Here is a 27619-nt window from a genome sequence, read left to right on the forward strand (position 1 = left end):
TCACGTCACCCACCACTGTAACAGTCCATTTTCATAAATTTAGGCCCAGCACCCAGGCAGAGGAGAGAGGTTCCGTAACACAGAATCTGGCTTCATGTCACCAGAGAATCAGTCTTCATGTCATAGCAGAGAATCAGGCTTCACGCCACCCACCACTGTAACAGTCCATTTTCCATAAATTTAGGCCCAGCACACAGGCAGAGGAGAGAGGTCCCGTAACAGACAATCTGGCTTCATGTCAGCAGAGAATCAGTCTGCATGTCATAGCAGAGAATCAGGCTTCACATCACCCACCACTGTAACACTCCATTGTCATAAATTTAGGCCCTGGCACCCAGGCAGAGGAGAGAGGTCCCGTAACAGACAATCTGGCTTCATGTCAGCAGAGAATCAGTCTGCATGTCATAGCAGAGAATCAGGCTTCACGTCACCCACCACTGTAACAGTCCATTTTCATAAATTAGGCCCAGCACCCAGGCAGAGGAGACAGGTTCCATAACACAGAATCTGGCTTCATGTCACCAGAGAATCAGTCTTCATGTCATAGCAGAGAATCAGGCTACACGTCACCCACCACTGTAACAGTCCATTTTCATAAATTTAGGCCCAGCACCCAGGCATAGGAGAGAGGTCCCATAACAGACAATCTGGCTTCATGTCGGCAGAGAATCAGTCTGCATGTCATAGCAGAGAATCAGGCTTCACGTCACCCAACTTTGGAACAGTCCATTGGCATATATTTAGGCCCCGGCACCCAGACAGAGGAGAGGTTCATTCAGCTTTGGGTTGCCCCGCAATATAACGGCAAAATGAAAATAAAAAAAGGATTGAATGAGGAAGTGCCCTGGAGTCCAATAATATATGGTTAAGGGAAGGTAGTTAATGTCTAATCTGCACAAGGGATGGACAGGTCCTGTGAGATCCATGCCTGCTTCATTTTTATGAACGTCAGCTTGTCCACATTGGCTGTAGACAGGCGGCTGCGTTTGTCTGTAATGACGCCCCCTGCCGTGCTGAATACACGTTCAGACAAAACGCTGGCCGCCGGGCAGGCCAGCACCTCCAAGGCATAAAAGGCTAGCTCTGGCCACGTAGACAATTTAGAGACCCAGAAGTTGAATGGGGACGAACCATCAGTCAGTACGTGGAGGGGTGTGCACACGTACTGTTCCACCATGTTAGTGAAATGTTGCCTCCTGCTAACACGTTGCGTATCAGGTGGTGGTGCAGTTAGCTGTGGCGTGTTGACAAAAGTTTTCCACATCTCTGCCATGCTAACCCTGCCCTCAGAGGAGCTGGCCGTGACACAGCTGCCTTGGCGACCTCTTGCTCCTCCTCTGCCTTGGCCTTGGCCTTCCACTTGTTCCCCTGTCACATTCGGGAATGCTCTCAGTAGCGCGTCTACCAACGTGCGCTTGTACTCGCGCATCTTCCTATCACGCTCCAGTGCAGGAAGTAAGGTGGGCACATTGTCTTTGTAGCGTGGATCCAGCAGGATGGCAACCCAGTAGTCCGCACACGTTAAAATGTGGGCAACTCTGCTGTCGTTGCGCAGGCACTGCAGCATGTAGTCGCTCATGTGTGCCAGGCTGCCCAGGGGTAAGGACAAGCTGTCCTTTGTGGGAGGCGTATCGTCATCGTCCTGCCTTTCCCCCCAGCCACGCACCAATGATGGGCCCGAGCTGCGTTGGGTGCCACCCCGCTGTGACCATGCTTCATCCTCATCCTCCTCCATCTCCTCCTCATCCTCGTCCTCCTCGTCCTCCAGTAGTGGGCCCTGGCTGGCCACATTTGTACCTGGCCTCTGCTGTTGCAAAAAACCTCCCTCTGAGTCACTTCGAAGAGACTGGCCTGAAAGTGCTAAAAATGACCCCTCTTCCTCCTCCTCCTCCTCCTCCTGGGTCACCTCCTCTTCCATCATCGCCCTAAGTGTTTTTTCAAGGAGACATAGAAGTGGTATTGTAACTCTGATAACGGCGTCATCGCCACTGGCCATGTTGGTGGAGTACTCGAAACAGCGCAACAGGGCACACAGGTCTCGCATGGAGGCCCAGTCATTGGTGGTGAAGTGGTGTTGTTCCGTAGTGCGACTGACCCGTGCGTGCTGCAGCTGAAACTCCACTATGGCCTGCTGCTGCTCGCACAGTTTTTCCAGCATGTGCAAGGTGGAGTTCCACCTGGTGGGCACGTCGCATATGAGGCGGTAAGCGGGAAGGCCGAAGTTACGCTGTAGCACAGACAGGCGAGCAGCGGCAGGATGTGAACGCCGGAAGCGCGCACAGACGGCCCGCACTTTATGCAGCAGCTCTGACATGTCGGGGTAGTTGTGAATGAACTTCTGCACCACCAAATTCAGCACATGCGCCAAGCAAGGGATGTGCGTCAAACCGGCTAAAGTCCCAGAGCTGCAACGAGATTTCGCCCATTATCGCACACCACCAGGCCGGGCTTGAGGCTCACCGGCAGCAACCACTCGTCGGTCTGTTGTTCTATACCACGCCACAACTCCTGTGCGGTGTGGGGCCTGTCCCCCAAACATATGAGTTTCAGAATGGCCTGCTGACGTTTACCCCGGGCTGTGCTGAAGTTGGTGGTGAAGGTGTGTGACTGACTGGATGAGCAGGTGGAAAAAGAGGAGGAGGAGGAAGCTGAGTAGGAGGAGGTGGCAACAGGAGGCAAAGAATGTTGCCCTACGATCCTTGGCGGCGGAAGGACGTGCGCCAAATAGCTCTCCGCCTGGGGCCCAGCTGCCACTACATTTACCCAGTGTGCAGTTAGGGAGATATAGCGTCCCTGGCCGTGCTTACTGGTCCACGTATCTGTGGTTAGGTTGACCTTGCCACAAATGGCGTTGCGCAGTGCACACTTGATTTTATTGGATACTTGGTTGTGCAGGGAAGGCACGGCTCTCTTGGAGAAAAAGTGCCGGCTGGGAACAACATACTGTGGGACAACAAGCGACATGAGCTGTTTGAAGCTGTCTGTGTCCACCAGCCTAAATGACAGTATTTCATAGGCCAGTAGTTTAGAAATGCTGGCATTCAGGGCCAGGGATCGAGGGTGGCTAGGTGGGAATTTACGCTTTCTCTCAAATGTTTGTGAGATGGAGAGCTGAACGCTGCCGTGTGACATGTTTGAGACGCTTGGTGACGGAGGTGGTGGTGTTGGTGGTTTATCCCCTGTTTGCTGGGCGGCAGGTGCCAACGTTCCTCCAGAGGCGGAAGAAGAGGCCGAGGCAGCGGCAGCAGCAGAAGAGGTAGCAGGGGGAGCCTGAGTGACTTCCTTGTTTTTAAGGTGTTTATTCCACTGCAGTTCATGCTTTGCATGCAGGTGCCTGGTCATGCAGGTTGTGCTAAGGTTCAGAACGTTAATGCCTCGCTTCAGGCTCTGATGGCACAGCGTGCAAACCACTCGGGTTTTGTCGTCAGCACATTGTTTGAAGAAGTGCCATGCCAGGGAACTCCTTGAAGCTGCCTTTGGGGTGCTCGGTCCAAGATGGCGGCGGTCAGTAGCAGGCGGAGTCTCTTGGCGGCGGGTGTTCTGCTTTTGCCCACTGCTCCCTATTTTGCTACGCTGTTGGCTCGGTCTCACCACTGCCTCTTCCTCCGAACTGTGAAAGTCAGTGGCACGACCTTCAATCCATGTGGGGTCTAGGACCTCATCGACCCCTGCATCGTCTTCCACCCAGTCTTGATCCCTGACCTCCTGTTCAGTCTGCACACTGCAGAAAGACGCAGCAGTTGGCACCTGTGTTTCGTCATCATCAGAGACATGCTGAGGTGGTATTCCCATGTCCTCATCATCAGGAAACATAAGTGGTTGTGCGTCAGTGCATTCTATGTCTTTCACTGCTGGGGAAGGGCTAGGTGGATGCCCTTGGGAAACCCTGCCAGCAGAGTCTTAAGAGACTGCTGCATAACTTGAGGCTGAGACAGTTTCCCTGGTATGCATGGGGGTGATGTGACAGACTGATGGGGTTGGTTTTCAGGCGCCATCTGTGCGCTTTCTGCAGAAGACTGGGTGGGAGATAATGTGAACGTGCTGGATCCACTGTCGGCCACCCAATTGACTAATGCCTGTACCTGCTCAGGCCTTACCATCCTTAGAACGGCATTGGGCCCCACCATATATTGCTGTAAATTCTGGCGGCTACTGGGACCTGAGGTAGTTGGTACACTAGGACGTGTGGATGTGGCAGAACATCCACGTCCTCTCCCAGCACCAGAGGGTCCACTAACACCACCACGACCATGTCCACGTCCGCGTCCCTTACTAGATGTTTTCCTCATTGTTATCGTTCACCACAACAACAAAATAATTATTTGGCCCAATGTATTGTATTCAAATTCAGCTGGATATAAATTTGAGGCCTGGGAATTGTATTTCAACCCAGAACAAGAAATGTGCTTGAACGGACACTAAATAACTCGCCCAGCTACAGCACTGACGACAGATTTAGCTGGATATAAATTTGAGGCCTAGTATTTAGGCGCTGGGTGACAGGTATGGGTTTACTGACAGAATTAGACTTGGAAATGCACAGTAGCGGGTGTGTGAAGTTATTCTGAATGTCCCTATGTGCACCTTCAATATGATCTACCCTTTTAGGGATAGATTTTAAATAGCTCTGATACAGTAGAAACCACTAAATTTTTAAATTGCTAAATTGGGAATTGTATTTCAACCCAGAACAAGAAATGTGCTTGAACGGACACTAAATAACTCGCCCAGCTACAGCACTAACGACAGATTTAGCTGGATATAAATTTGAGGCCTAGTATTTAGGCGCTGGGTGACAGGTATGGGTTTACTGACAGAATTAGACTTGGAAATGCACAGTAGCGGGTGTGTGAAGTTATTCTGAATGTCCCTATGTGCACCTTCAATATGATCTACCCTTTTAGGGATAGATTTCAAATAGCTCTGATACAGCAGAAACCACTACATTTTTAAATTGCTAAATTGGGAATTGTATTTCAACCCAGAACAAGAAATGTGCTTGAACGGACACTAAATAACTCGCCCAGCTACAGCAGTAACAACAGATTTAGCTGGATATAAATTTGAGGCCTAGTATTTAGTCGCTGGGTGACAGGTATGGGTTTACTGACAGAATTAGACTTGGAAATGCACAGTAGCGGGTGTGTGAAGTTATTCTGAATGTCCCTATGTGCACTTTCAATATGATCTACCCTTTTAGGGATAGATTTCAAATAGCTCTGATACAGCAGAAACCACTAAATTTTAAAAATTGCTAAATTGGGAATTGTATTTCAACCCAGAACAAGAAATGTGCTTGAACGGACACTAACTAACTCGCCCAGCTACAGCAGTAACGACAGATTTAGCTGGATATGAATTTGAGGCCTAGTATTTAGGCGCTGGGTGGGTATAGGTTTACTGACAGAATTAGACTGGGATATGGCCAAAAAATAACCACACTATTGATGGTTAAATGCACTTGGTGTGACAGCTTGACAAACCACACTACTGAGGGTTAAATGCACTTGGTGACAGGCGCAGCTTGCCCCTGATGTAGTATATGGCCAAAAAATAAACAGACTATTGCTGGTTAAATGCACTTGGTGTGACAGCTTCACCCTGATGTAGGATTTAGCCAAAAAACAACCACACCATTGAGGGTTAAATGCACTTGGTGACAGCTTGCCCCTGATGTAGTATATGGCCAAAAAATAACCAGACTATTGCTGGTTAAATGCACTTGGTGTGACAGCTTCACCCTGATGTAGGAATTAGCCAAAAAACAACCACACCATTGAGGGTTAAATGCACTTGGTCGCAGCTTGTGCTAGCACACCACAAGACACAAAATGGCCGCCGATCACCCCAGTAAAAAGTGACTGACAAACGGTCTGGGCAGCCTAAAAACAGTGAGCAAGTGAATTTCAGCAGCTCATTGATGCACAGCTGCAGATCAATCGATTAATCAAGTCCTTTGGAGGAGTTAATCTGCCTAATCTCGCCCTACTGTCGCAGCCGCAACCTCTCCCTATGCTGATCAGAGCAGAGTGACGGGCGGCGCTATGTGACTCCAGCTTAAATAGAGGCTGGGTCACATGGTGCTCTGGCCAATCACAGCCATGCCAATAGTAGGCATGGCTGTGATGGCCTCTTGGGGCAAGTAGTATGACGCTTGTTGATTGGCTGCTTTGCAGCCTTTCAAAAAGCGCCAAGAAAGCGTCAAAAAGCGCCAAAGAAAGCGACGAACACTGAACCAGGACTTTTACGAAAATGTCCGGGTTCGGGTCCGTGTCACGGACACCCCAAAATTCGGTACGAACCCGAACTATACAGTCCGGGTTCGCTCATCCCTACCTAGGACCATTATTCTAATATATTTCATAGGAGAGGCATGGGTCAAGTAGTGCACTGTTTACAGATGTAGCAGGCATCAGCATGCCAACTGGTATGCAACTCTATTTGTATATAGTGGCGCTCAAAGATTAATTATAAGGGGCACATTTATAAAGACCTTTTTAGACACCAGCCTTTAGGAGTCCCTGTGCCGGGGGTCGATCCGCAGAAGTTATGTAGAGGCGCCGGCCTCTGCATAACTTCAGCTCATTCACCGCTGATTCTAAGTATAAGGCAGCTTCCTTGCTGGCTTACATTTCGACCATTTTCTACGCCTAAACCAGGTGTAGAAAATGATGAATGAGACAGGCCCGCTGGCCCTTACCCGCCCGTGCCATGCCCACATTTTTAGACCTGGTGTAAATCGGGAAGAAGTCGCAGATTCTTACACAACATACAACAGAATGTGCACCAAACATACGCCACAAAAGTGGTATGTATGTTCATAAATTACCCCCTAAGTGCTTTAGAACAGCCATAGAGAGCAGTGCGCCATTAGTTACTTTAGTGCTTGCTCTATCTGTATGTTCAGAAACACAAATAAAACAGTCACAAAAATTGACTAGTTTGTCAGAATCCTGAGTGCAACAATAATTATGCCTATTTAAATGGCTCCAAAGTATGTCTCTCAGGTGAGTATCCCTGATACTGTATTACAGCTGCTGTTTTTGAGATATCCCAGATGATCAGAATAGCACATATTGTGATTTGCGCTCTTAAATTTTCCGCTAAATGTCAGATGAAGGTCAAACCACTCACAAAAGTGAGCCAGCAATCACTTCTTTAGATGGGAAATGATTCTCATATCTTGAGCAAATAATCCTTTTAATAAAGTATCTATTCACAAAGCAAACATAATTTTAGAGAGATAAGGTAGAAAGAAATGTAACTGGATTCTGACATGTAGCCTAAAATTCCATCTTCCATGGTATGTCCACATAGCCTTCTTATTTACTGAACCTTCCTGCCTGTCCCTGATCAAATGTATTAAAATGATTAGACATTAATATCATAATCGAATATATAAGATCATTTCAGTTCTGTTAAGGGTTTATACCTTGGTGCCATTCACATTGGCACTTTTTACTGTTGTTATTCTAATACTGTAGAACATGTGTCTGGTCAGGGCTGGGACAAGGTCCACCACCAACAGAGGTTGAGCTGCCCAAGTGCACCCCCCCCCCCCAACTTGTGGAGTCTAAACCCCCCCCCCCCCCCATCTACCCCACCAGACAATTAGATGTTATTTATTCCTGCAGCTCTAATGCTCTGATGATCACTGATCAGTAGATGACTCAAGTCAAGCCCCCCCCCCGCCATTTAGATATGTATGTTTGTTATTAATCGTCATCCACACCAACCCACTCCCCGGGGCGTTCCTTGTCATTTTACCCCATCCAGAACCCCATCAGACCTCAGATCAGACGGAAAAGAATATTATCTTTATTCACTTCAGGGCAGACTCTCACGCTCTATCCCTGCTGTGGCCTGGGCTGGGTCGTGACACAGTGCTGTGCTGCTGCCCGCGCTGCTCCTGGTCTCCGGAGGGCGCAAGCGACTGAGCAGAGACCAGAGCAGCGGAGCGGCCGAGCCAGGAGGCGGAGCGAGGAAGGAGCACGTAAGTCAGTGCCAAGTGCTCACTACTCCCTCCGTCCTCCAGCGCGGCCGGCAGGCGTGACAGCAGCAGAGACATGGTCAGTGGCCTGCCTGCCGCCCAGAGGCTGGGGAGCTGGCCTGCGCCCTGAGGCTGGAGCCTCCCCAGCCTCTGTGTCGGCCCGGCCCTGTGTCTGGTGGACATGTCCACGCCCGGAAACACAGTTCATTTCTGGGGAAGATTTAGATAAAATACATCTTTCAGGATATGTTTTTTTTTTCTTTTTCTTCATTCACATTTCATTGTGAGTATGGCTAAAATGTAAGCCCACCCCTTAACCACACCCACTTGGCTAACACAATTCACCTGCCCTGTGTGTGGTAGATTTCCTGATCTGTATTTACTACTTTTTGTTGTAGCTCTTACTGTATACTTGGTAGTGCATGTTTAATACGAGTAATTCATTTCTTACAATATCTACTTGGATCAGTCAGATAGCAAAGCTATAAAGACTGACACCACCACTAACTGTAATATAAATATATTTAATATCCACCATGAAGTGCATTAAAAAAAACTTTGGCCAAACACATGCAACACAGCACAGAAAGGAATGGTAGGCATTCTATATATATAAAGGATGTATATATGTGTGTATGTTCCACAATCACTCAAAAACGCAGCCATCAATTTCAACAAAACTTGGTATACACATCCTGCTACCTTGAAAGAATTCTTGTGGGAGTCTCAGCTCTCTAGGACTTACCGTTCCTGAGATATTCCCTGCATTAGCGAATACAAGCCTGAAAGTCTTTCTCTTCATATCCCAACTGCCATACACAGGGTCACATATCCCTTATCAGCCAATAGAAGCTTTGCACGCTCTTAGTCTCCACATAGACAAAGTTTTACTCCAGGTTTCCATAACAACCCAGACATTTTTCTTCACTGCTGTAGGTCAGCTTTAGGTCTCTTTCACACTACCGTATGGCTATTTCAGTGTTTTTCAGTACGTTTTTTTACAGATCCGTTGTTCCGTTTTTTGTTTCCATTTCAGTTCAGTTTTTCCGTTTTGTTTTTTTCAGTATGGCATATACAGTATACAGTAATTACATAGAACAAATTGGGCTGGGCATAACATTTTCAATAGATGGTTCCGCAAAAAACTGAACGGATACGGAAGACATACGGATACATTTCCGTATGCATTCCGTTTTTTTTGCGGGAACGTGATTTGCGGCCAAATATAGGACATGTTCTATCTTTGCACGGAACGGAGATAAGGAAACACGGAAACAGAATGCATACGGAGTACATTCCATTTTTTTTGCGGACCCATTGAAATGAATGGTTCTGTTTACGGACCGTATACGGAACGCAAAAAACGGCCCGCAAAACGGGCATTTCATGCTCAGATGCTCCTTCCTGACCTGCACTATATTGTGCAAGGGCTTTTTCTTTAGATTCGGTGGCGTACTGGGTCTCTGTATGGGAATTCTAAAACATCCTAGGGCCTCGCTATAGACTACCTATTAGTGCTGGTGACATCACCAGGATCACTGCTAGGTGGAAGCCTCCACCTAACAGTGTAAAATGGGGGATTCTCTGTTACTCTTCTCATACAGGCTGAATGGGTGAAGAAGGGATTATGTCTGGGTTGAACTCTGAACCCAGACAACCCCTTCAAACTAATTTAGAGTATCTCTAGCACTGACCATAGAGGACAGGAATCACTCCCTTAAACTAGAAATTTGAAAGGTGTTAGAAGAGCAGCTCCATTCTGAGTGTAGTGGCCATGCTGGGTTACTACAGTAATAGGTACAATATTTATCCCATACTGTGAGTGCATAACAGAAAAATGTATAAAAACTACAAACCATGTCACAAAAAGTGTCCTCACACTGCTCTGTAGACAGAAACATAAAACAATTCTGGGAGTCAGAATATGCCAATGCAAACAATTTTTTGCAACAACAAACAGGAACGTCCCCTGTGATGCACAGCTATTTGATGTTCTCCATGTGTTGTCCATGGTGCTGAACACAGAACTTTGATCTTTGAGGTTTTGAACTTTCTATGTTGATAACTTTTTAATCAGAAGAGATATTGAAAATCTGATTGTGTTAATTGGCTTCAGAGAAAATTCTGGTCTTTGATATACTTCATGACAACCTTCTTATTGGAAAAATTTGCCCTTGATCCAATATGGCGGCTATCAAGATGGTGGCCATGTTCCTGACATAATCTAAAAGACAGGTCCCTTCACCCATTATTAGCTGGCGAATTCAGATATTTCATTTTCCCATTCTGAAATAAAAGGTTGTCCTCAGACTTTTGACTCCCCCTGTACATATAAGAAGACAGATGTCTGTGAAAAACAATCTAAATTGCATCTTAAACATGGTACAGTGGAAATATACAAATCCTAGAACAGATTGCAATATCGACCACCTTTTACATAGTCTTAAGCCTTCCTTATCTGTGAAGATTCTGACAGAGAATACTGTGGCTCGCCCCCTCACGTGCTGTATTTTGGATATAGTAGTGCTTTTAGAGGAACAAAAGATTCTCCATGGAGGATCCATGTGGACAATATGGACCCATGGGGACTTCATGTTCTGCCACACGGCTCTTACCAGAGGGCATGGCCTTATTCATTAGCTTTTATTGGAAGGAGGCTGTTGTGAGTGTGAAGGTGGATACTTTGGAGATTAGTCTTTTGAATTTATAGGCCAGTGGTTGTAAAAGCAGACAAACAGCACTTTTGTATTATAAACCTTTACCAAAGCTTAAGTCTATGGGTAGCAAATATATTGACATCTTACCTCACCATTTTTGACAGCTACGTATACACTTTTACCTGAGTATTATATAGCCATACAATGCAAAACAATAATTTTATACAATGTCCAGTACCTAAATAATTTTGCCATGCCAAAATAATATCTCCAGCCAGTATTACAATTCAGTGGTCACAAAATTGTCGTTTAATGTCTAGCAAAAATTTCCATTTAATATCTAAATTATACCTGAAAACCTTAGTGAAGAGATCAATGGAAAAGTCTCTGGTGATCTAGACCACTGAAAGGGTTAATGCTCATATCCCCTGTGGTCCAGGGCTGAGAAGGTTTACATGCTACATTCTTCTTGTGGTCAAAACTTGAAACATTTGCGTTTTGATTTTTTTATGCCCTGCCTTCCCGGAGCCGTAACTATTTGATTTTTCAGTTCACTTGTTTTTTGAAGGACAAGTTGTACTTTCTAATAGCACCATTTAAACTGTAAAAAAAAATCCATATGGAGTGAAATTGGAAAAATACGCAATTCCGCCATAATCTTATGAATTTAGTTTTTACTGCATTTCCTTGTGGGAAAACTGACCTGTTCCCTTTATTCTCTGGGTCAGTACAATTACTATTATTATTTTTGTTTTGCATCACACTATTCTGATCCCCCATAACTTTTTTATAGTTACGTCTATTTTGCTGTATGGGGACTCATTTGTTGCAGGACAATCGGTAGTTTTAAGTGAAGACATTTATTGTCTTTTTGATTACTTCTTATGAATTTTTTTGGGAGGAAAAGCGACCCAAAAAATGATAAATCAGCCCAAATTTTTTTTCCATTACAGCGTTCACAGTACAGGATAAATACATTTTTATTTTAACAGTTTGAACATTTTGGGATGTGGCAGTGCAAATGATCTATATATATTTTTTTTTTTATGGGGGTGATTTAAAAAACTTTTTTAAAATATTTTTAACAGTTAATGTCTAGCAAATTGCAATAAATTAGCAGTTCCGCTAAGTTTCTATGGAGCCCTGCCACCTGCAGGCTTCCAGTGGAACTACTGCTGTGGTAGCCTTGAATCCTTCAGAGGGTTCGAGGCTGTCACAACGAATAAATGGTTCTCCTTGATTGCTGTGCGGGGAGCCATTCAGGCCATAGGAGCGCATTGCTCCTGCGGAAAGCCGTCTCAGAAACCATGATCACAATTGACCACGGCATCTGAGGGGTTAAGTGTCTACATTAGCCTCGGGTGTCTGTTGTGTGAAACAGCAGAAACCCTGTAGCTATGGCACCTGCACTGCTCTGGAGCAGATGCCACCTTTATAGAGTAGATTTCTGAAGGGAAAGGGTTGGTTTGTTACTGTAATTCTATGTACACTTTAAAAAGTAAATTCTATGTAAAGTTGAAGTGGCATAGTTGCCCATAGCAACCAGTCAGATTCCACTTTTCTTTTTCCAAAGGAGCTGTCAAAAATTAAAAGTGAAATCTGATTGGTTGCTATGGGCAACCAAGCCACTTCTGCTTTACACCAGTTTGATAAAAGACCCCAAATGTTTTCTGTATTCATTAATTATAGTAATTTATATGAAATAAATTTATGTAGTGTAAATTCTAGTATCTTCACCTTAAGAACACATGGTTTGTGTATCCATGTAGATGTCTGCCTGGGATTCGCAGAGAGACAAGATGGATGGCACAAGGTTCTTCGGCTGGTAATTGGTAATATAGAAGTCATTTTACATTCAGAACTTATATATCAGTCTCAGACTTGGCACAGTCTAATGGCTTTCATTGGCCATTTACTGCTCACTAATAAGAAGGATAGGCACATACACAGCACATGCACAGACATATTTTAGGAGATCTTCTCACAGACTGCCGGAAGAGTAATAAAAATCTATAAGAGAGTGTCAAGAAATTATGCAAATCTTATTCCCAGGTTGCAGTTCAATTTGTTTTTCGCAATAAGCATTGGTTTTGTGCTATGTTCAGATTTAGCCTTTTGATTGCTATATGACATTATAATAGCTGGGCGACTTCTCAGAATAAGAATGATGAAAATATTCTTGCATTGACCTTTTCTTTTTTAGCTTGATGTTTTTTTTGTTATCTGTGGCTTACATGATGCCGCATTTTACCGCTTTCAGCTTTCTCAGGCATAGGCAACCTCAATTTCTAATGGAAGCTGGTGCTGCAGCCAGACATATCCTTAAGCATGTCCGCCATTCTTGCTCATAACAGGAGATTCTGAGCAAGGAACATCACTGTTTGATGTCCATTTAGCTTAATTGGGATGAAAGCATGATATACGTTTTTTTCTGGTCCAGTAGGGTGGAGAATGGTTTATGGTGGGGGGGCTGTCTCTTCTGGAGAGGGCCTGCAACAACCCACATCCTAGTGTACTATTTGTGTGGCATGCTGCACTTTTTTTAGTTGCACAAGGAGAAAAAAAGTCATGTACTGGGGCTTTCAATTTAAAAAATAAGTTTTTCTGACCTATTTCTGCCAACTAGTGTTGATCGAGCACCAAAGTGCTCGGGTGCTCGAGTAGAACACTTCGGGATGCTTGGGTGCTCTACCAGGCACCTGAGCACAATATAAATCAATGGGAGAGCCCGCGCTTTAAACCAGGCACCCCCTGCTCTGAAGAGGGGAGGGTGTCTGGTTCACATGAAAAGGTCAGAAATTCATGGAAACACCACTGAAATGGTTCGGGAACAGCATGGGGAGGATGTCTGGATGCATCTTGGACTCCCAGGTTGCTGCTGGGAATGATGTTGTCCGAGTAGTATGCAAATTTTACAGACAGACAATAATACCCACAAAACCGAAGATAACATCGATTTTAGAGGAAAAATTGTTAGGAAACATTCTTTCCTGTATATTTACTTGTATATAAAGCGCAAGTGCTGCCAAAAATTGCAAGGAAGAGGCACTTCAATACAACTTGTATATCACATAAAGGAGGGCAGCATAAAGACCCTCTAAAAATTATGACTGATGGCTTGCTAGTGACCCTCAAAACTATTAGGAGCAAGGGCCTGCTGGTGACATCTAAAACATTAGGGGTGTTGCTGCTGCTGAGAAGACCATCTAAAATGTTAGGGCCGAGGGCCTGTTGCTGATCTGACCATGGAAAAAATTAGGGGCGAGGGCATGCTGCTGACCTGACCATCTAAAACATTTAGGGGCGAGGGCCTGCAGACGACTTGACTATCTAAAACATTAGAAGTGAGGGTCTGCTGCTGAGCTGACTCTCTTAAACATTAGGGACGAGAGCCTGCTGCTGATCTGACCATCTAAAACATTATGGGCGAGGGCCTGCAGACGATCTGACCATCTAAAACATTATGGGCAAGGGCCTGCTGCTGAACTGACCATCTAAAACATTAGAAGAGAGGGTCTGCTGCTGAGCTGAATCTCTAAATCATTAGGGGCGAGTGCCTGCTGCTGATCTGACCATGGAAAAAATTATTAGTGAGGGCCTGTTGCTGAGCGGGCCATCAAAAAAATTATGGTTGAGGCTCTGATGCTGTTGACTCTCTAAAACATTAGGGGCGAGTGCCTGCTACTGAGCTGACCATCGAAAAAATTATGGTTGAGGGCCTGCTGCTGAGCTGACCATCTAAAAAATTATGGTTGAGGGTCTGCTGTTGAGCATACTCTCTAAAGCAATAGGGGCGAGGGCCTGCTGCTGATCTGACCATCAAAATAATGATGGGCGAGGGCCTGCTGCTGAGCTGACCATCAAAAAAAATTATGGTTCAGGGTCTGCTGCTGAGCCGACTCTATAAAACATTAGAAGCGAGTGCCTGCTGCTGATCTGACAATGGAAAAAATGATAGTTGAGGGCCTGCTGCTGAGCTGACCATCTAAAACATTATGGGCGAGGGCCTGCAGCTGAGCTGACCATCTAAAACATTCTGGGCGAGGGCCTGCAGCTGAGCTGACCATCTAAAACATTATTGAAGAGGGCCTGCTGCCGAGCTGACTATCTAAAACATTATGGGCAAGGGTCTGCTGCCGAGCTGACTCTCTAATAAATTAGGGGCGAGTGCCTGCTGGTGAGCTGACCTACGAAAAAATTATGGTTGAGGGCCTGCTGCTGAGCTGAGGGTCTGCTGTTTAGCAGACCCGGTGTTGAGGGTCTGCTGTTTAGCAGACTCTCTAAAACAATAGGGGCTAGGGCCTGCTGCTGATCTGACCATGGAAAAAATTATGGGCGAGGGTCTGCTGCTGAGCTGACCATCGAAAAAAATTTGGTTGAGGGTCTACTTCTGAGCTAACTATCGAAAACATTAGGAGCGAGTGCCTGCTGCTGATCTGACCATAAAAAAATGATGGTTGACGGCCTGCTGCTGAGCTGAGCATCTAAAACATTATGGGCGAGGACCTGCTGCCGAGCTGACTATCTAAAACATTAGGGGTGAGTCCATGCTGCTGAGCTGACCATCTAAAACATTATTGGAGAGGGCCTGCTGCAGAGCTGACTCTCTAAAACATTAGGGGTGAGGGACTGCTGCCGAGCTGACCATGGAAAAAATTATGGGCGAGGGTCTGCTGCTGAGCTGACCCTCTAAAACATTAGGAGTTAGAGGGCCTAATAAGCATGTTAATATGATGGAGAAGGAGGAGGAGGAGGACAAGAAAAGGAAGATTGAACCATATACCCTTTTTTGTGGTGGAAGGGGTGCATGTATGGGATGGGAAGACAGTGTATTCGATACACCATAAAAGCCACATTTAAAGTGCCTTTGTGTTTAGCTGCTTTCCTCTGGTGGAGTAGAGAAGTCAGGGGCAATTAAGGCCTTGTTCATTTTGATAGGCGTCAACAGGTCAGCATTTTCAGTTGACAGGTGGATGCGCTTGTCAGTTATTATGCCCCCAGCAGCACTAAATACCCGCTCTGACAAAACGCTGGCGGCAGGGCAGGCCAGCATCTCAAAGGCGTAGAGCACCAATTCGTGCCATGTGTCCAGCTTGGACACCCAATAGTTGTAAGTCACAGAGGGATCATTGAGGGCTCAGACATGGTCTGCTACGTACTCCTTCACCATCTTCCAAATGTTTCCCTCCTTGTGACAGTAGGCCGCCTATCAGGGTGAGGGTGCTGGCGGGGGGTCATGAAACTGTTCAAGGCCTTGAAGGGTGTTGCCTTGCCTCTGTTGGAACTGCTGTGTGTCCCCCTCGTCTCCTCCCTCCCAAGGAACTATGTACTCTTCTGCCAGGGTTGTCAGCTAGAAATTTTTGGAGCAATTTTTCCACAAGGACCTTCCGGTATTGCACCATTTTGCTAGTCTCCACCACAGAAATGACAGATTGTAGTGGGGGTCGAGAAGGGTGAACAACTAGTAATCGGTGTTGGCCAAAATGCGTACAATGCGAGGTTCACGTGAAAGGCAGCATAACATAAAGTCAGCCATGTATGCCAGAGACCCAACAGACAAGACTTCACTGTCCTCATCAGGAGGAGGATGACTCTAAATCTCCTCATCCTCTTCCTCCTTTTCTGCCCATCCACGCTGAACAGATGGAATAAACCTGCTATGGGTACTACCCTCTATAGCGGAGGCAACCGTCTCCTGCTCCTCCTCCTCCTCATAATCCAATTTGCGCTGAGAAGACGAAATGCGGGTGGTTTGGCTATCACCCTCTGTACTGTCTTCTACTGCCTATTTCCACCTCTTCCACATGCAAAGCGTCTGCCTTCATTGTGAGCAGTGAGTGTTTCAGTAAATGTGGGATGGTTACGCTGATAATTGCAGCATTGCCGCTCACCATCTGTGTTGATTCCTCAAAGTTACATTAAACCTCACAGAGTTCAGACATCCATGCCCACTATTCGCTTGAGAAGAGCGGAAGCTGACAGGAATGGTGACAACCATGTTGCAGTTGGTATTCCACTACTGCCCTCTGCTGCTAACAAAGCCTGGCCAACATGTTGAACGTGGAGTTTCAGCGCATGTTCAGGTCGCACAACAGTCGGTGAGCTGGCAATTGCAAGCGCTGCTGCAGCGCTGCCAGACTGGCGGCAGCTGTAGATGACTTTCAGAAATGGGCACACACGCTGCGCACCTTCACCAGTAGCTCAGACAAATTGGGGTAGGTTTTGAGAAACCGCTAAGTTGAAGATGTGGGCTAGGCATGGTATGTGTGTGAGCTTGCCGAGCTTCAAAGTCGCCTCCAAGTTACAGCCATTATCAGACACAACCATGCCTGGTTGTAGGTTGAGTGGCGAGAGCCACAACTCAATCTGGTCCCTTTCACCCTGCCAAAGCTCTGCGGCAGTGTGCTTTTTGTAGTTGTCACCTAAGCAAATAAGTTTCGGCACGGACTGTTGCTACTTGCCCACTGCAGTGCTACACTGCTTCTAGCTAATGACTGATGGATGACTGGTGCTGCAAGATGACAATTCAGAGGTGGAGGTGGAGGAGGAGAAGGGAGGATTGCAGCCACTAATGTAAATGGTGTCGGAAATCCTGATCAAAGTAGGGCCCACAAATTTTTGCGTCGGCAGCATCCCGACTCGCTGCCGGCTTCCACAACGTTCACCCAGTGTGCCATCATGGAAATGTAGCATCTCTGGCCACACGCACCTGTCTACCCTGTCGTTAAGTGCACTTTCCCAATAACTGCGTTGGTCAGGGCACAGGTGATGGTACGGAACACATGCTGGTGTAAGGCGGGGACGGCACACCGGGCAAAATAGTAGTGGCTGGGGACTGAGTAACGAGGGATGGCCGTGGCCATCAGGCTGCAGAAAGCCTCAGTGTCCACAAGCCTAAATGGCAACATTTTAGAAAGGTGCGCATTTAGTGCTATGGCTTGTGGGTGGGTGGCTGGGTATTTGCACTTTCGTTCATAGGCCAGGGGTATGGACATCTGTACAATGCCCTGGGACACAGAAGTGGATGTGCTAGCTGATGGTGTTTGCGAAAGTCCAGGTGCAGGGCGGGAGGCATCAGGGCCTGCGTCTTGGACAGGGGATTAGCCAGCACGTAACCCAGGGGAAGAGGAGGCAGTGGTGTGACCCGCAGACACTGATTGTGGACCCAGGCGTTTGGCCCACCTATTAGGATGCTTTGATGCCATGTTGCGGATCATGCTGGTGGTGGTGAGGTTGTTAGTGTTCACACCCCTGCTCATTTTGGTACAGCACAGGTTGCAAATGACAATTCTTTTATCGTCCACACTTTCATCAAAAAAGCGCCAGACTGCAGAAGACCTACCCCTTGGCAAGGGAGATTTCCACAAGGGGGTGCTCCGGGGAACAGTTGCGGGTCTGTTAGGTGTGGCCCTCCTTCTCCCTTTTGCCACCCTACTGCCTCTTTCAGCCTGTTGTGGTGCTGCAGATCCCTCTCCCTCTGTACTGCTGTCCTTGCTCGGCTTGCCAACTTCCCAGTCCACCACCTCCTCTTCCACTTCTTCACTCTGGTCATCCTCCTGACTTGTTGACTTAACAACAGCCATACTTATTGACAACTGTGTCTCATCCTCATCATCAACCACCTCATGAAGCACTAATTGCCATTCCCCACCGCCATCTTCTTCTGACTGTGGATGCTCAAGAGTTTGGGAATCAGGGCACAAGATCTCCTCATGTCCCTCTTTAAGTGGGCTTGGCAAGAGGCCCAAATTGAGGAATGGTGCTGAAAAGAGCTCCTCGGAATATCCAAGTGTGGGATCACTTGTTTGCAAAGACTCTCCATGGTGGGAGGAAGGAGAATCAGGGTGAGGATTCTGTTGACCAGACTCTTGGCTACTGAGGCTGGACTTTATGGAAGACAGGGCGGTGCCTAACCGACTGGAAGCATTATCTGCTGCAATCCAACAGAACACCTGCTTGCACTGGTCTGACTTCGAGAGTAGTGTACTACCCCACCCTGCAAACTGGGACATGAAGCTAGGTATCGTGGCTAAATGCTTTTCTTGTGCTCTGCCAGCAGGCACAGTTTCAACGCGCCTGGTGCCACGGCCTCTGCATGCTCCATCAGCAGCACAGTGACTTTCCCGTCCCTTACTGCTCACCTTTATCATATTAAATGGTTTATATGCTTGCAAGTATGTCACACGTAGAGTAGCACAGTTTTTTTGTTGTGTATGCGCAAATAAATTACAGTAAATGTCACTGATATTTGGGATGCGGAAACGTTATACAGGAAAGGTACCACAAGTAATGGCACTGCTGTCAATATGTGACAAATATTTTTAGACTGCGCAAACGTTATACAGGAGATGTAGCGCAGTTAATGTCACTGTCGACAGCGGACATCGTCTACAGAAAAAGTACACTGGATATCACAGGTATATTTAATATGCGCACACGTTAAACAGGAGATGTAGCGCAGATAATGTTGCTGTCCACAGCATTTACGGAAAAAGTACGCTGGATGGCACAGATATTTTTAGGATGCGCAAACATTATACAGGAGATGTAAGGCAGGTAATGTAACTGTCCGCAGCAGATACTGTCTACGGAAAAAGTACACTGATGTCACAGGTATTTTTAATATGCGCACACGTTAAACAGGAGATGTAGCGCAAATAATGTCACTGTCTGCTGCGCCTACGGAAAAAGTACACTGGATGGATATTTTTAGGATCCGCAAATGTTATACAGGAGATGGAGCTCAGGTAATGTAACTGTCCACAGTGGACACCGTCTATGGAAAAAGTACACTGGATGTCTCAGATATTTTTAGGCTGCGCACATGTTACACAGAAGATGTAGCACAAATAATGTTTCTGTTTGCAGCTACCAAACAATTGCAAGTTATTTAGCGTTGTGCTAAAAATAAATATTACTGCCAGATGCAACAATAGTTCCTAAAAGGACTTTTGCTGCCAGACACAACAATAGTCCTTAACAGGACTTTTTTGGTCTCTAACACCAACCCTGCCTAACACAAAAAAATCAATTCAATTCCCTACGATATCTGTCCCTTCTACAGCACAGCTCTCCCTGACTTAGACTGAGCCAAAGCATGTGTCATTGAGTGCTTTATAGCACCTGATGATGTGTTCCGGCAAGCCAATCACTGTAATGCCAGTAACCAACATGGCTACGGCATTACAGTGAGTGGCAGTACTTACCTGCATTTTTATTGGCTGTGTAGCAGCCAACAGACCTGCGGGGAGGAGACTCGAGCATCGAGCAACTGGTGTTCGGCCGAGCATGCTCACTCAACACTACTGCCAACATAAGAGGAGAAAACACTATGATTTATTTTTGCTTTCTGGATGGAAATGTTTTACTCAGGGTTTGTACACACTGTTCAAAACTTCCATTGCCAGTTCCATCACATTTCACAGAAAAAACAGCACAGTGCTATTCTTGCCACCAGAACCTTATCAAACCCCAAGTCAGATCTGGGAATTTTTTTAGAGTCCAAAAGATCATCACACCATCCAGTCCCAGCCGTCCACCTAACAACAAAGACAGACATATAGCATATGCACAATAAGCATTCTGCATACCCGGGAAGTGCTGAGGCCCACTGCTCCTGGGGGGCCTGCTGCCATTGGCGCAGGTATAGAGTTTGCAAAGGTTGCAGTTGCAGGACCCCATTATGGAAGAACTCACTAGTCTGCAGGAGGCGGGGGATTGAAATGCAGTGAGCGCTGTGCTCACCACTCCTCCCTGGTCTCCCCTCGGCTAAAACGGGATATAATCCCGATAAATGATATTCAAATTGATTAATAATGTGATAATTCTAAAGACCAGACATACAAATATCGTGGGATCTACCAGGAAGAGACAGGGGGAGGGGGAAGAGGGGGGGGACCTATGCAGCCCTTCACTGACCCTGTCTAACCCTCTGCCCAGAGACGACCCTGTGTGGTAGGGGCTCCCTGTCCTCGTACCTAGGCTGCGTATGTCCTGGTTGTCCCTATATTACACAATTAGCAATACCTTAACCCAATAATAACCTTACTATGTTTCTAGTGTCCCCGCTAGATATTTACTGTGATGTGGGCTATCCAGTACACATAAGTAACACCTCAACGCATTTCTCCCTATAATACGGGTTCCTCAGGAGGTAATTCTTATGAGTCACTATTGTATAAATCAGATAATAAAGTGGATAAAGTGGAAAAAAATTTGGTTAACTGCAGCAGTGGCAATCATAAATCTTATACACATCTTCCAGAATTTACACAGAAAATACTGACTTCCATGCAATGTCAGATGAGAGACACTGTGATAACCCGGCAAATAACGGTTCCACAGTATTACAATCACTACCCACAATATGATTTCCTGTAAATTGTGGTAATGCCAGTGAGGGATCAGTGGAGAATGTCACGCCATGAATATCCACTCTGACACTCATCAATTATATTAAATGCAGCAGTGGTAATCATGCATCTTAAACACGTCTTCCAAAAGATACACCAAAGACACGCACTTCCTTGCAATATCGGATGAGAAACACTGTGATAGCCTGTGAACAAAAACCAGACAATGACCTAGTAGTTCACATACAGCAAGATAATAATAACACCTGCCTATAGGCCACACAACATCATGTACTCGTCAGGTAGCGGTTCCCCAGTATTGCAATCACTATCCACAATATGATTTCCTGTAGAGTTGTGATGATGACAATAAGGAACCTGCGGTCCTAAAATTAACCACGTATGATACAAATATTCACTGGACATATAAACATAAGCATTGCATGGAAGAAAAAGTCAATTACTTATAATGGAAGACGTTGCGTCATGTGTGTGGGTGTACTCTGCCACTGTCAAAATGGAATGGCTAGTCTGATGCCTGCTATCAATTTAAGCAGGATGCGCAAATCCCGCCATTGGAGGAAGTTCCGCCCTCCAACTGAGCATAGAAGATGATACGCCCTGCTCCAGTCACGTGGTCAATGCCTCATATGACGCGCCAAAACTTCCTGTGTATGCACTGCAAGGCCCGCGTTATCTGTGTGTCGGCCGTACGTCGGAATCATTTGTCCCATCATGTGACCCGCATCCACTTCCTATCTATGGAACGCAAGCTGTGATGATACATATACATGATGGTAATAAAGCCACCTCGTAGGAGCCAGTAATGATAGGTGAGGTGTCTAACATGGGGGTGAGGTGCCTGGTGAGGTGTCTACCATGGTAGAGCTCATGGGGAGGGTGATTGCTATCTGACAAATATTGGTGAATCCCCCACACAAAAAAAGCACAGAAAATGCATTTTTAATAAACACATAATGAATAAAAACGTATTGTGATGCCAGATGGTACAATCCCTCAAGGATAAACACATAAAATAGCCCCCAAGGTAGATGGTGTAAGCCTGGAAGGGGAAATGAATAAAACAGCCCCTATATATCTATATTGATCAATACAATGAGAGGAAGTATTGATAATGATAAAAAGAAATCTGAAAGTGATAAAAAAAATCAAAGATGTACTGATACAGCACAGATTCATCTAAATATACACACAAGCATCTTCGCACTATGAAGAAATGGTGTAGTGAAGAAAGATACATGAGTGGGTCCAGTGTCAAACAAGAACGGGGCACAGGTATAGTCCAGATGATGAGAAGAGAGAAGGAATCCACTAAGTTCTCTCGCCTGCGCGGCTGTGACTCTGGGGAGCAGGAAAACCAGGCTCCGTAGAGATACTAAGTACACGCGCATGCACGAGATATGGGAAGGCAGCATCGCGGTAGTATGGACATTGAGAAATGGATTTCAAAGTCCGCATGCATGCGCGAACTTTACAAAAATTTTGCGAGAAGTTGATCGTGAATATGATGAAACATGTAAGTTCGGGCGCATACACGAATCCCCTGCAATCGCGTCGCGTCACCACGAGTCATATTATAATGATGATTGTGGCCAATTAGGGAAAAGAAGGTGCGGCAGAAAGAGGGGAGGATGAATAACGCACTGGTAATCGATTGGCGCATGGGACCATGAGATTAAATAGGAGTCATTAAGAGATGGTCAACACCCCCAACACTCACACATGCATTATCCCCTTAAGACGCTGGTTACACAGCAAAATATGTCAGGATGCAGAGTGTAGGAGTGTTAAATTTTAGGCAGTGAAACAGCGGTGAATGCTCAAATATACGGGCATATAGACCAAGCGATATAGCAGGCATCAAATGCTCAAATATACGGGCATTAGAAATAGGAATAATATAGGTCAAGAGGAGTACCAGCAAGGGAGGAGGAGGTGCATGAGGAGTAGCAGCTGGGTAGGAGGAGGTGGATGAGGAGCAGCAGAGCCTGTGACAATTAAAAACAGAAACAAAGTTATTGTCACCACCGGACATCTAAGAAGCTCTGACAGACGTCCTTCATAACCTCCTCCTTGAGGTCCCTTTTGTTTTGCTTTCATTTTCTCATCTCGTTAGCCTCTCTCAGCTGTCATGTAGTTGCACTGATTGCATCCCTTTAAATTCCTTCCCATACTGCATCACTTTGCGGTTTATATTCCTTCCTGGAATGTGTGCATGCTGATCCTACTACTGAGTCTTCTACAGATAAGTTTTGTTCATTCATTTGTGCTTTCCTGTTTGCTGGATTCCAGGTGACCCTGACTCCCTCCGTATCAAGTGTAGGGAGCCGGTGGTCGTGTCCCCTCCCTATTATAGGGTGTTCAGGTGTTATACAGTCGCGGTACGAGGATATGTGATCATCTACCATTGAGATTTTCGCATAGGCTGAGCAGTTAGGGAGAGAGCCAGGTCTGTTGCAGGGCTCTCCCTTTTGTTCCTTAGTTTTGGATCCAGTCAGTCGGATCTTCATTTTGTGTCTTCTTGTTTTCTGTACACCTTCCGTGACATTATAAACCGCCAAAACCGTCTTAAGCATGAATCCGGTTTCAACCTTGATTGACCACATGCAGGGTCTTTCACTGGAGGTAGAAGATCTCTGGAAAACTGTCCCTCAGTTTGAGGTGACCGTTTCTGCTTGCGTTCATGAAATTTGTTCTGAGCCTAAAATCTCGCTTCCGGATACGTTCTCCGGGGGTAGTGAGAATTTTGTTCATTTTAGAGAGGCTTGCAAACTCCATTTTCGCCTACTTCCCCATTCCTCTGGTGATGAGGAGCGGAGGGTGGGTATCATCATATCGCTGCTCAGGGATAACGCTCAGTCCTGGGCCTTTTCGCTGCTGGTGGGGGCACGGCCCCTCCGTTCAGTGGATTATTTTTTTTTAGCCCTGGGTCAGCTATATGATGATCCGGATCGTATTGCTTTGCCTGAGTCTAGACTACGTCTTTTATGCCAGGGTAAACAGTCCGCAGAGATATACTCTTCAGAATTTCAGAGATGGTACTCCGATGATACTGGTTGGAATGATGCTGCACTCCGAAGTAAATTTTGCCATGATCTTTCAGAGGGATTGAAAGATGCATTGGCCTTTCATGAGAGACCTATGAGAGGTCTTTGTAGATAGTGGTGCAGCTGTCAATCTCATTGATAGTCAATTTGCTATAACTCATGGTTTCCAGGTATGCACGTTGGGAAAGGTTTTTGCTATTGATTCCGTTCCACTTTCTCAGAAATCGTTAAAGGGCATAGTTCACAATATCCGTTTGATTGTGAGTGATACTCATGTTGAGGATGTGTCATGTTTCGTCCTAAGCGGGTTGCCTACTCCTCTAGTGTTGGGGCTACCCTGGCTCAAGAAACATCCCCCCACCATTGATTGGCAAGCAAGGCAAATAAATGGTTGGAGTGACTTTTGCAGAGAGAATTGCCTCACAACATCTGTTTCTGAGGTTTCTACTAAGACTGTACCATCTTTTCTCTCTGAATTTTCGGATGTGTTCTCTGAGAGTGGTGTTCAGGACTTGCCTCCGCATTGGGAGTATGATTGCCCTATTAATCTCACCCCAAGCGCCAAGCTGCCTAAATCTCATTTATACGATCTCTCCCAACCTGAAAGGGTCGCTATGCGTGCTTATATCTCTGAGAGTCTGAGTAAGGGACATATACGACCCTCGAAGTCACCTGTTGCCGCTGGTTTTTTCTTTGTTAAGAAAAAGATGGTTCTTTAAGACCATGTCTGGATTTCAGGGAGCTGAACAGTATCACAATTCGTGACCCTTATCCGCTTCCTCTGATCCCGGACCTGTTTAACCAGATTGTTGGGGCTAAAGATTTTTCCAAGTTGGATCTAAGAGGGGCATACAACCTGGTCAGGGTCAGAGAAGGAGACGAATGGAAGATGGCCTTCAATACCCCTGAGGGCCATTTTGAGAATTTGGTTATGCCTTTTGGTTTGATGAATGCTCCAGCCGTCTTTCAGCATTTTGTGAACTGCATTTTTTATCATTTAATGGGGAAATTTGTATTAGTGTATCTAGATGACATTTAGATTTTTTCTCCTGATTTCAAAACTCATAAGGTCTTGCTCATCCTGCGGGAGAATAAATTGTACGCTAAACTGGAAAAATGTGTGTTTGCGGTTCCAGAAATTCAATTTCTGGGGTTTCTTCTCTCCGCTTCTGGTTTTCGCATGGACCCCGAGAAGGTCCGCGCTGTGCCTGAGTGGGAGCTTCCTGAGAATCAGAAGGCGCTGATGCGTTTTTGGGGTTTTGCCAATTATTACAGGAAGTTTATTTTGAATTATTCCTCTATTGTTAAACCACTCACTGATATGACTAGAAAGGGGGTAGATTTTTCCTCCTGGTCGGTAGAGGCGCGTAAGGCCTTTTCTAATATCAAGGAGAGTTTTGCTTCCGCTCCCATCTTGGTACAACCTGATATTTCTCTACCCTTCATAGTTGAGGTTGATGCTTCTGAGGTGGGTGTGGGTGCGGTCTTGTCTCAGGGTTCCTCTCCTGCCAAATGGCGACCGTGTGCCTTTTTTTCCGAAGAAACTCTCCTCCGCAGAGAGAAATTACGATGTGGGAGATAGGGAGTTGTTGGCCATCAAGTTGGCTTTTGAGGAGTGGCGCCATTGGCTAGAGGGAGCCAGACACCCTATTACCGTGTTTACCGACCATAAAAATCTGGCCTACTTGGAGTCAGCCAAGCGTCTGAACCCGAGACAGGCCAGATGGTCTTTGTTCTTTTCAAGGTTTAATTTTGTTGTCACGTACCGCCCTGGGGTTAAGAATGTGAAGGCGGATGTCCTGTCACGTTGTTTTCCGGGAGGTGGGAATTTTGAAGACCCGGGTCCCATTTTGGCTGAAGGTGTGTTGGTCTCTGCTCTTTATCTGCTCTGAATTGGAGGCAGAGGTTCAGGTAGCCCAGTCAGAGGCTCCTGATCTTTGTCCTCCTGGGAGGTTGTTTGTGCCTCTCGCTTTAAGACACAAGATTTTTAAGGAACACCACGATACGGTCCTTGCTGGGCACCCGGGGCAAGAGCCACAGTGGATCTCATCGCTCGGAGATTCTGGTGGCCGGCGCTTCGTAAGTCGGTTGAGGGTTTTGTAGCAGCCTGCGAGACCTGCGCTCGTGCCAAAGTCCCTCATTCACGGCCATCAGGTCCTCTCCTTCCGTTACTCATTCCTTCCCGTCCTTGGACACATCTGTCCATGGACTTCATTACGAACCTACCTCGTTCCTCGGGGAAGACTGTGATTCTGGTGGTGGTGGACCGTTTTAGCAAAATGGTGCATTTCATTCCTTTTCCTGGCTTGCCCAATGCTAAGACGCTGGCGCAGGCATTTATTGATCACATTGTCAAATTGCATGGTATCCCTTCAGACATAGTCTCTGATAGGGGCACACAGTATGGTTCCAGATTCTGGAAGGCTTTCTGTTCTCGCTTGGGGGTTCGGTCGTCATTCTCTTCTGCTTTCTACTCGCAGTCGAATGGTCAGACAGAACGCATCAATCAGAATCTGGAGACATATCTGCGCTGTTTTGTGGCGGAGAATCAGGAGGATTGGTGTTCTTTTTTGTCCCTTGCTGAGTTTGCTTTAAATAACCGTCGTCAGGAGTCCTCTGATAAGTCACCACTTTTTGGTGAATATGGGTTTCATCCGCAGTTTGGGACATTCTCGGGAGAGGGGTCTTCTGGTTTACCTGATGAGGACAGATTCTCCTCGTCTTTGTCATCTATTTGGCAAAAGATTCAGGATAATCTAAAGAGCATGAGTGAGAGATATAAGCGTGTGGCGGATAAGAGACGTGTGCCTGGTCCGGACCTGAATGTTGGTGATCTGGTGTGGTTGTCTACTAAGAATATCAAATTGAAGGTTCTCTCCTGGAAGTTGGGTCCTAAGTTTATTGGTCCTTACAAAATCGTGTCCGTCATCAATCCTGTTGCCTACCGTCTTGATCTTCCTCAGACTTGGAAGATCCATAATGTTTTTCATAAGTCCTTATTAAAATCTTATGTCCAACCCATTGTACCCTCATCTTTGCCTCCTCCTCCGATTGTGGTTGATGGTAATCTTGAATTTCAGGTCTCTAGGATTGTGGATTCTCGTGTTGTCCGCGGTTCTCTCCAGTACCTCGTTCATTGGGAGGGTTATGGTCCTGAGGAGAGGATGTGGGTCCCAGTGATGGACATTAAGGCCACTCGTCTCATCAGGGCTTTCCATAGGTCCCATCCTGAGAAGGTGGGCTCTGGGTGTCCGGAGTCCACTCGTAGAAGGAGGGGTACTGTCACCACCAGACATCTGAGAAGCTCTGACAGACGTCCTTCAGAACCTCCTCCTTGAGGTTCCTTTTGTTTTGCTTTCATTTTCTTATCTCGTTAGCCTCTCTCAGCTGTCATGTAGTTGCACTGATTGCATCCCTTTAAATCCCTTCCCATACTGCATCACTTTGCGGTTTATATTCCTTCCAGGTCTGTTGCAGGGCTCTCCCTTTTGTTCCTTAGTTTTGGATCCAGTCAGTCGGATCTTCTTTTTGTGTCTTCTTGTTTTCTGTACA

This window comes from Bufo gargarizans, chromosome 8, assembly GCF_014858855.1.
Source record: "Bufo gargarizans isolate SCDJY-AF-19 chromosome 8, ASM1485885v1, whole genome shotgun sequence".
NCBI lineage: Eukaryota > Metazoa > Chordata > Amphibia > Anura > Bufonidae > Bufo > Bufo gargarizans.